Below are 8,997 nucleotides of genomic sequence, written 5' to 3'. Positions count from 1 at the left end.
TGTGTGTGTGTGTGTGTGTGTGTGTGTGTGTGTGTGTGTGTGTGTGTGTGTGTGTGTGTGTGTGTGTGTGTGTGTGTGTGTGTGTGTGTGTGTGTGTGTGTGTGTGTGTGTGTGTGTGTGTGTGTGTGTGTGTGTGTGTGTGTGTGTGTGTGTGTGTGTGTGTGTGTGTGTGTGTGTGTGTGTGTGTGTGTGTGTGTGTGTGTGTGTGTGTGTGTGTGTGTGTGTGTGTGTGTGTGTGTTAATCCACAGCTCAAACACACACGATGTTTCTGTGGTTGTCGACATGTTGTTCTGCAGTTTTCTGAGCTACTTGACTTCCTCAGCAATGCCAGCTACAGTTCAGAGCTTGTACATACACTAAACGCACACGCATATGCACACGCACGCGCGCACACATACACACACCACATATGCATACAAATCCCCTGCAGACTACAAGCGATCAGAGATGCTACGACTCAGGGAGTTCAAATGCAGCTCTCTGTCTCAGACACAAAACACACACACACACACACACACACACACACACACACACGGGGGGGACACTTCAAGCCTTTCTCTGCGGTGTGATTGGGGCTCAAAGTGATGGCAGCACTGCTGAGGATTTAATTAGTTCTTGTTGGCTTGTCCCTGCTGGTTCCTTTGATCAATTAAATCATCACACACATGCACACACACACACACTACACACACATGCACACAGTACACACACACACACACATGCATGTTCACTCTACACTCTGAAAGATGTAGGTGCTATGTGCAGAATTACAAACCAAAGCCGCTCACAATAGTCATTATGTAACCCTCCTGTAGAGCACATTCATACGCTAAGATATATTTTACGGCCTGGAGGAGCAATCATCCACCCACAGTATCCACTACAGGACTCCTGCAGGTGTGTGTGTGTGTGTGTGAGGGAGGGGAGGGGAGGGGGAGTGTAAAGGGAGAGGTGTACAGGATGGAGGGAGACAAAGAGAAGCAAGATGGAGGAGTTTAACATCGCTTTCTGCAGGTAGACGGAGGGAATGTGGACGAGAAAAAGGGTGTAAAACACACAACACATAAACAGTTTTAATGGTTATTAGGACACACACACACACACACACACACACACACACACACACACACACACACACACACACACACACACAGCTGTAGTCGTATTTCTCTGTTGCTTGTTTCACGGTTTGATTTCATTGTCCTCATAAATCCCTCTCTCTCTGTCACCTGAAACAGAAGCTACACACACACACACACACACACACTGGAGCATAAAATTAATCTCAAGCTCGGAGTTCGCTTTCGACAAATAGAAAGACCGTTTGAATCCATACAACAATTACGTCTGCCTCTGCTTTTCATCACGGCGGGATTACTGTGATTTATTGCACGAATATAAAGCATTATATTTAGTCGTTGTTGTGTTTTCTTTACCCACAATTCAGTTGTGATTTTATTGGCGTGGAAGTTTAGACAAGGCTCTGCCAAAGCAAGAAAATATTTATTACTACATTTCATTTTCATTTCACAATAGCGGCCAATTTCCCGATGCCTCTCTCGCTGCTGGTGGGCGACGAGTTTCTGTGGGGGAGTTTCTATTGAAGTCGTCCTCTGAAACCCAAAACAGTCATTATCCATTATTTAATACGCCTACTTACCGGTCTGTAAAGGGAGACTTTGAAATGTAGAGCTGGGTTTTTATACCTTAAAGATTCTGGAGGCAGAAAGTCAACGTTTTGTTGAAGAGAAGTGGAAAGGAGAAAAGCACATTAGAGAAGCAACGAATATATCTTTGATGGGATTTCTGAAAACGATTAGATACTTCAACCCTTCTTAAAATCTGTATCACTAAAACAGCGGTGCAGCAAAGTCCACAGAAGTACTGGACCCTGAAGGCAACATCTCTCTGGTTCCCTCCCTTCCATTATGTTGGGCTATAAAGGAACTACAGCATGGTCACATGACTTCACGTCACCACCGCTGAGCTAAAGGAGGCTAATGTTGGGCTATAATGGAACTACAGCACGGTCACATGACTTCACGTCTCCACCGCTAAGCTAAAGGAGGCTAATGTTGGGCTATAAAGGAACTACAGCACGGTCACATGACTTCACGTCACCACCGCTAAGCTAAAGGAGGCTAATGTTGGGCTATAAAGGAACTACAGCATGGTCACATGACTTCACGTCACCACCGCTAAGCTAAAGGAGGCTAATGTTGGGCTATAAAGGAACTACAGCACGGTCACATGACTTCACGTCTCCACCGCTAAGCTAAAGGAGGCTAATGTTGGACGTGATGACGTTTAGTCGTCTAATTTACTGACGTATTTTAAAAGTCTCTTCAGTTTGTTTTAAGCACAGACATTATTTCAGGCTTACAACTAAAAAACACATTCAGAAAACCATTGACCTCCAGACCGGGGGACAGGAAGTGCTAAAATTCTCAGTCTCTTCCAGGTTTTAGGACTCTCTCCTGCTGCTTTCTATAGGTCTTCTATGATGAAGTGTATTTGTGCCATAACATGATTGATCTGATGTGTTGCTACAACTTGGTTTGGAAGTAGTAACTTTAATGGCTTTTAATCTCCAGACTTTGTGGAAAAATCCTACAAAGGAAAAGGAAGTTTCCAATATGAAGTCTTCTCTTTCTTGGTGCTGAAGTTTAACCAACTTTATTATCCAAAGTTTCTGCAGTTTTATAATTGAGTCGTCAGCGTGAGCCTCATTTTGTTTGGCTGTGTTTGAAAAGTTTATCTTCTGCTATGATTGCTATTCTCACTCTAAGTCTGATTAGTTTTCGACTTGATAAACACTTTAAAAATGAAGTAAATGAGGTGATGAGGTCGATTACATTGGGATTGATTGAACACGAACAAATCTATCGGTCTGCTGAAGTTCGACTAACTTAAACATATCTTTATCCTTCTTAGTTTTTGCATTATTTGATATACTTTACGTCTGCTTTCTTTGGCTGTGTTATCATGCCTGCTCCTCTTAGTTTCTAGTTTGACTTGATAAAGGCTTAAACATTCAGTTGTAGAGATGATATCAATCAAAGTCTGCTGGTTTATTCATAATTGCTTATATTGCATTATTTATTTGGTATTTCTCCGTTGGTCATTTTGCTTCTTTTATCCAAAGCCTGATTTTAGGTTTTGATAAACACTTTCAAAATAAAGTAATTTAGATTTCAAAGTCAACCAAATTCAGAGACTGATGATTTATTAATGGCTGAGTTTCTAACGAGCAGCAGTTGAACCTTTAATAAACCAAGCTGCACCCTGTAGGGACTGTGCATCAGTGAAGAAAACCTCTTTCCATTGGCCGTTCTCTTTAGGCTGGATTTGTATTCATGCTTTGTAGCTGCTCCTACCCTTAGCCTAAATGTACTTTGACTTGATAACGACTCTAAAAGTTCCGTTAATGAGGTGATAAAGTCAACCTTGGGCTCTGTACGTGCAGCCGCTCGGCATCTTTCCACGCAGGTGTGAACAAGAAGTGACAGTGAGCGGCAGTGAAGGACTTCAGGGACGCCTGGCTGAGCTCTTCCTCCCAAACAAGCTCCGAGTCAGAGCGGCGTTGACGGTTCTGAACCAGAAATGTATCCCGATCCGATGATAACTCCCCCGGCGGCTGTAAAGGATGTCCGCTGGCTGACCTCCCTCTCCTCGCTGTTTTTTTTGGCCTGTTTTTGTCAGCCCCAGGAGACGCTGAAGTGTCGGGGCGAGACGCTCTCTTTCTGCTCATGTGGGCAGGTTACGTCTCAGAAAGCTCGCTCGCTGAGTCGGAAAGTGTTTTCAGTCCAACAAGTCTGGGTCTTAAACAGCCTCCGGGCACTCAGAGTTATTAAAATGCTCCAGACAAAATATGTTTTTTGCAAGAGATGGAACATATGTTTACATTTTCCAACCAGCCGCTGCTGACATATGTGCACGTCAGCAATCTGTAGAGTGGGGGGGGGGATCTAATTTAATGAAACACCAGGACATATAGTCGACTCTTCTTCCATAAAACAACTTCCTTTTATCATTTGATCTTATTCCTGCAACATAACGTCTGTTGCATTGATTTTAGTGCTTATTAAGAATCTCAGTGTGGAAAAGAGCCGAGATTTTAAATACCAAAACCAAATGTCAAAGTAGAGACGCTACATACAGATATACACCTGAACATCAGCAGGAGAGGACTCTTTAAAGTAGAGACACTACATACTGATATACACCTGAACATCAGCAGGAGAGGACTCTTTAAAGTAGAGACTCTACATACTGATATACACCTGAACATCAGCAGGAGAGGACTCTTTAAAGTAGAGACGCTACATACTGATATACACCTGAACATCAGCAGGAGAGGACTCTTTAAAGTAGAGACTCTACATACTGATATACACCTGAACATCAGCAGGAGAGGACTCTTTAAAGTAGAGACACTACATACTGATATACACCTGAACATCAGCAGGAGAGGACTCTTTAAAGTAGAGACGCTACATACAGATATACACCTGAACATCAGCAGGAGAGGACTCTTTAAAGTAGAGACTCTACATACTGATATACACCTGAACATCAGCAGGAGAGGACTCTTTAAAGTAGAGACACTACATACTGATATACACCTGAACATCAGCAGGAGAGGACTCTTTAAAGTAGAGACGCTACATACTGATATACACCTGAACATCAGCAGGAGAGGACTCTTTAAAGTAGAGACACTACATACTGATATACACCTGAACATCAGCAGGAGAGGACTCTTTAAAGTAGAGACACTACATACTGATATACACCTGAACATCAGCAGGAGAGGACTCTTTAAAGTAGAGACTCTACATACTGATATACACCTGAACATCAGCAGGAGAGGACTCTTTAAAGTAGAGACGCTACATACTGATATACACCTGAACATCAGCAGGAGAGGACTCTTTAAAGTAGAGACACTACATACTGATATACACCTGAACATCAGCAGGAGAGGACTCTTTAAAGTAGAGACTCTACATACTGATATACACCTGAACATCAGCAGGAGAGGACTCTTTAAAGTAGAGACTCTACATACTGATATACACCTGAACATCAGCAGGAGAGGACTCTTTAAAGTAGAGACGCTACATACTGACATACAGCTGAACATCAGCAGGAGAGGACTCTTTAAAGTAGAGACGCTACATACTGATATACACCTGAACATCAGCAGGAGAGGACTCTTTAAAGTAGAGACTCTACATACTGATATACACCTGAACATCAGCAGGAGAGGACTCTTTAAAGTACAGACTCTACATACTGATATACACCTGAACATCAGCAGGAGAGGACTCTTTAAAGTAGAGACACTACATACTGATATACACCTTAACATCAGCAGGAGAGGACTCTTTAAAGTCATGCCTCGCTCCTGTTAGCTGCTTTTGAGATGAGCCTGCAGAAGTGTTTCTTCAGAGTGTAGCTTGTGTGATTTGGCAGCTGGTCAGCCATCGTTTGGCGTCCAGCGGAGATTTGTAAACATCTCTCTGGCGTGCAGGCGTGTTGTTTCCTGGCAGGTACACAACGTTCAGACCGACAAACAAATCGGAAACATGAAGATCGTTGAAAATGAGTCTCCGGAAGAGTTGTGGAATTTGTGTGGATTTTCTTTTTGAAGATTGTGTGTGTGTGTGTGTGTGTGTGTGTGTGTGTGTGTGTGTTTTTGCAGCGCTGTTTGAAAGATCGCCTAACGTCACACTGCAGACGTCTTCTGCTTGGTGACTCTGTGAACTATATTTGGTGTGTGTGTGTGTGTGTGTGTGTGTGTGTGTGTGTGTGTGTGTGTGTGTGTGTGTGTGTGTGTGTGTGTGTGTGTGTGTGTGTGTGTGTGTGTGTGTGTGTGTGTGTGTGTGTGTGTGTGTGTGTGTGTGTGTGTGTGTGTGTGTGTGTGTGTGTGTGTGTGTGTCTTCTGCTTGGTGACTCTGAACTATATTTGTCGTTGTTTGTGTGGCGTGACCGCTGTGCTCAGTAACAGATGTGAGTGTGTGTTAGTTGGACACAGATTGAGGAGGTGTTTGTTGTTAATGTTTATGAGGTGTGCTTCATTTGATTCCTAAGTGTGTGTGAGACGGACAGATGGACCACTATACAACCAATCATATCGTCTGGTGAAAGGACAGCTGTGTGTGTTTGTGTGTGGCCTTCAGCATCAAAATCCAAATGACCTACCGAGCGTTACATTCAGGTTCTGCCTCTGAGGGGTCTTGATTATTTTCCAAATTGACATGGAGAAATCCCATTGAGATGCTGCCTTCAGGGTCCAGCACAAACACACGACATCCCTGCACCGCTGCAGTCTGTAGCTGAAGGTATAAATTAAAGGCAGTCTGGAGGATGACACACACATCAGTCAGCCGTGTGTAACTGAGCTGACACAAAGACCTGTGTGTCAGAGCATGTAACACACACACACACACACACACACACACACACACACACACACACTCTTGTCCTCTGACACTGACAGACGACCTCCGCTGGCCTTTAGTGGATTTAGCCTCTGGTCTGGTTCCTGCAGCAGGAAGACAGATGGATGGACGCTAAAAGAGGGAGGTGTGTGTGTGTGTGTGTGTGTGTGTGTGTGTGTGTGAGTCAGACTAGCAAACGAGAATGATTAAATGAAAAGATGGAGGTGCATCTCCCCCTCGCCGTTCTGTGCTTTGATGTGGTGTGTGTGTGTGTGTGTGTGTTGTGTATGCGCGTGTGTGTGTGTGTTGCAGCATGATGTGACGTCTTGTCTCGCCTTGTTTCAAACACTGTCCCGTGGTTTACCTCCATTATGCATCACACTCTCTCTCTCTCACACACACACACACACACACACACACACACACACACACACACACATCCTGGTTTTACTGACAGACTGGGTGCACGTCCTCACATCCCCAGCGATTGAAATTGAAATATTTGTTGAGATTATGAGATTAGACGGACGTTATTTAGTTTCAGCAACAGAATGTTAACAAGGCGTTGCACAAGAGTAAATAGAACAACAGAAAATATGAGAACAGGGAGACATCCATCTATAGAAAACTCCCTAAAATGTACAGATTTAGTTGCCATAAACCAACTTACTACCAAGAAGCTCTCTACATAAACATAGGATAGCATAAAGCTGGTCTTTATTTCTTGCAGATTCTCATCCTGCCTTTGTGTTCTTTACAGCGTTTTGCTCCTGCAGAGTTATTCTAGTTGCATGAACAACAGCCTCACAGCTAAGCATGCTAATTCAGGTTTAGTTCCCACGCACACAGCCTCGTTAACCCATCATTAATTGCACACCGACATGATGTCAGCGGCTTGTTTGTCCGAGGGGCCTAACGAGTGACCGTGCTGCGGCGACGCTCCAATCCATAATTTACGCACCAGGCGGGGAAGCGAGTCTGGGAGCGTCAGCAGCCACCCCGTAGCATGCGTTGTTGTGGAAACATGCAGCCGCTTCCACTGTCGGTCTCCATCGCGTCAATTAGTTGAGCTGGAGGACGAGAGCTGAGTGGCATTACTTTGTTTGAGTTTCCTGCAGTGTCACTGCCCGGTGCGTACCGGAAACCCGATCGGTTCTACGCAATGTTTGGCATATGTATGTCGAAGCCGTTTTCTGGGATTTCAATAAAGTTCTGTTACCTTTGGTTTGATTGGTTCTAAAAAGAAGACTTTCTCTCTTGTTTGGGTGAAGAATGTTTAAAATATGCAGCTCCTTTAGTCATGTATTCACAAAGAGAAGCGAGTAAAAGGTTTGCATCGCTAAATGAAGTCTTTGCTCAACTGTGAACAATGAAATATCTAAAGGTACTAAATGTATTCAGCTTTGTTCTCAGCACAATTCTAAAGTCATCAGGACAGAGTGACCTCAGAAGGCTTTCCTAAACAAATCAATGCTTTATCTTTTTCAGTTATTTATGTCCCTTTCTTTTTCTTGGTCGGATGCCTTCGGTTCGATGGTATTTCATTCGTTGGATGTTTGTGTTGAAACAGTTTGTCAAAAACATCGACACGTTTTCAATAACGCCGTGAACCTTTATTTGTGCAGACCGGTCGGGGTCCTGTACAGATCGGGTAGTGACAGGCAAAGGTGAAGCAGTGCAGCTTTACCTGGGACTCAAGGCTTCAACTCCTACTCTACCTGCTGATGATCAGAAAGGTGTATGGAGAGTCTTTAGATTTTGACAGACAAAAGACACATGACCTGACAGTGAACTGGTAACCTGGAAGTTGGCCTCGATTAAATAAGGTGGACATACTTTTCAGCTTCTGAGTGTCGAGCTGCTTCTCTGCCGAGTTAAAGTGGTTCATCTTAAACATCCCTCACAGCACGGACCTTACTAACCACTCTAAAGAGCTCATTTCCAGCCATTATACCAGTTTCAAAGAGGCTACAAGTCCCACCCGTCCCATCATCCGTTTGGGGAAAAGCCAGGACATACAGACTCTGGGAATGATGCCGCGATGCTAAGCTAGTAGCATGCGTTTGTGAGTGCTTACAGATAAATGGAGGAGTGAAAGAGTAAAGGTCAAAGTTGAAAGTCTTCCCACAGTCCAACTGAATAAAGGGCATGTTCAAAATGAATCCTGAGCCCTAAGTCTGACACACATCACATGCTTTGGGTAAAAGTGACGGCTAAATGAAATGTGTGAAAGCTGGATTATTCGTTTCTTCATTGCTGTTCTCAGACCAGTTACTCCCCCCCCCCCCCTCCCCCTCCTCTTCCTCCTGCTGCAGGTTAAGTGCCTCACTCGTCTTCAGCAGTTTGCATAATTCATTCAGCCCGTCAGTTATGGCCTTCCATTATGTTAAGCGTTATAACCGGCACTATTTTTTCATTACACCGCGTTACTCAGATTGATTTTTCTGCCCCCATTTGCTAATGCTTTCCACTTCAAAAAGCAGTAAAAAGTAATTGCTCGGGAAAATAAAAATGTTGGACACTAAAGGAAGTGGTAGAAAAAGTTTCCAG

The sequence above is a fragment of the Eleginops maclovinus genome, chromosome 10 (assembly GCF_036324505.1).
Source record: "Eleginops maclovinus isolate JMC-PN-2008 ecotype Puerto Natales chromosome 10, JC_Emac_rtc_rv5, whole genome shotgun sequence".
Classification (NCBI taxonomy): domain Eukaryota; kingdom Metazoa; phylum Chordata; class Actinopteri; order Perciformes; family Eleginopidae; genus Eleginops; species Eleginops maclovinus.
Note: the sequence above shows the minus strand (reverse complement) of the source record.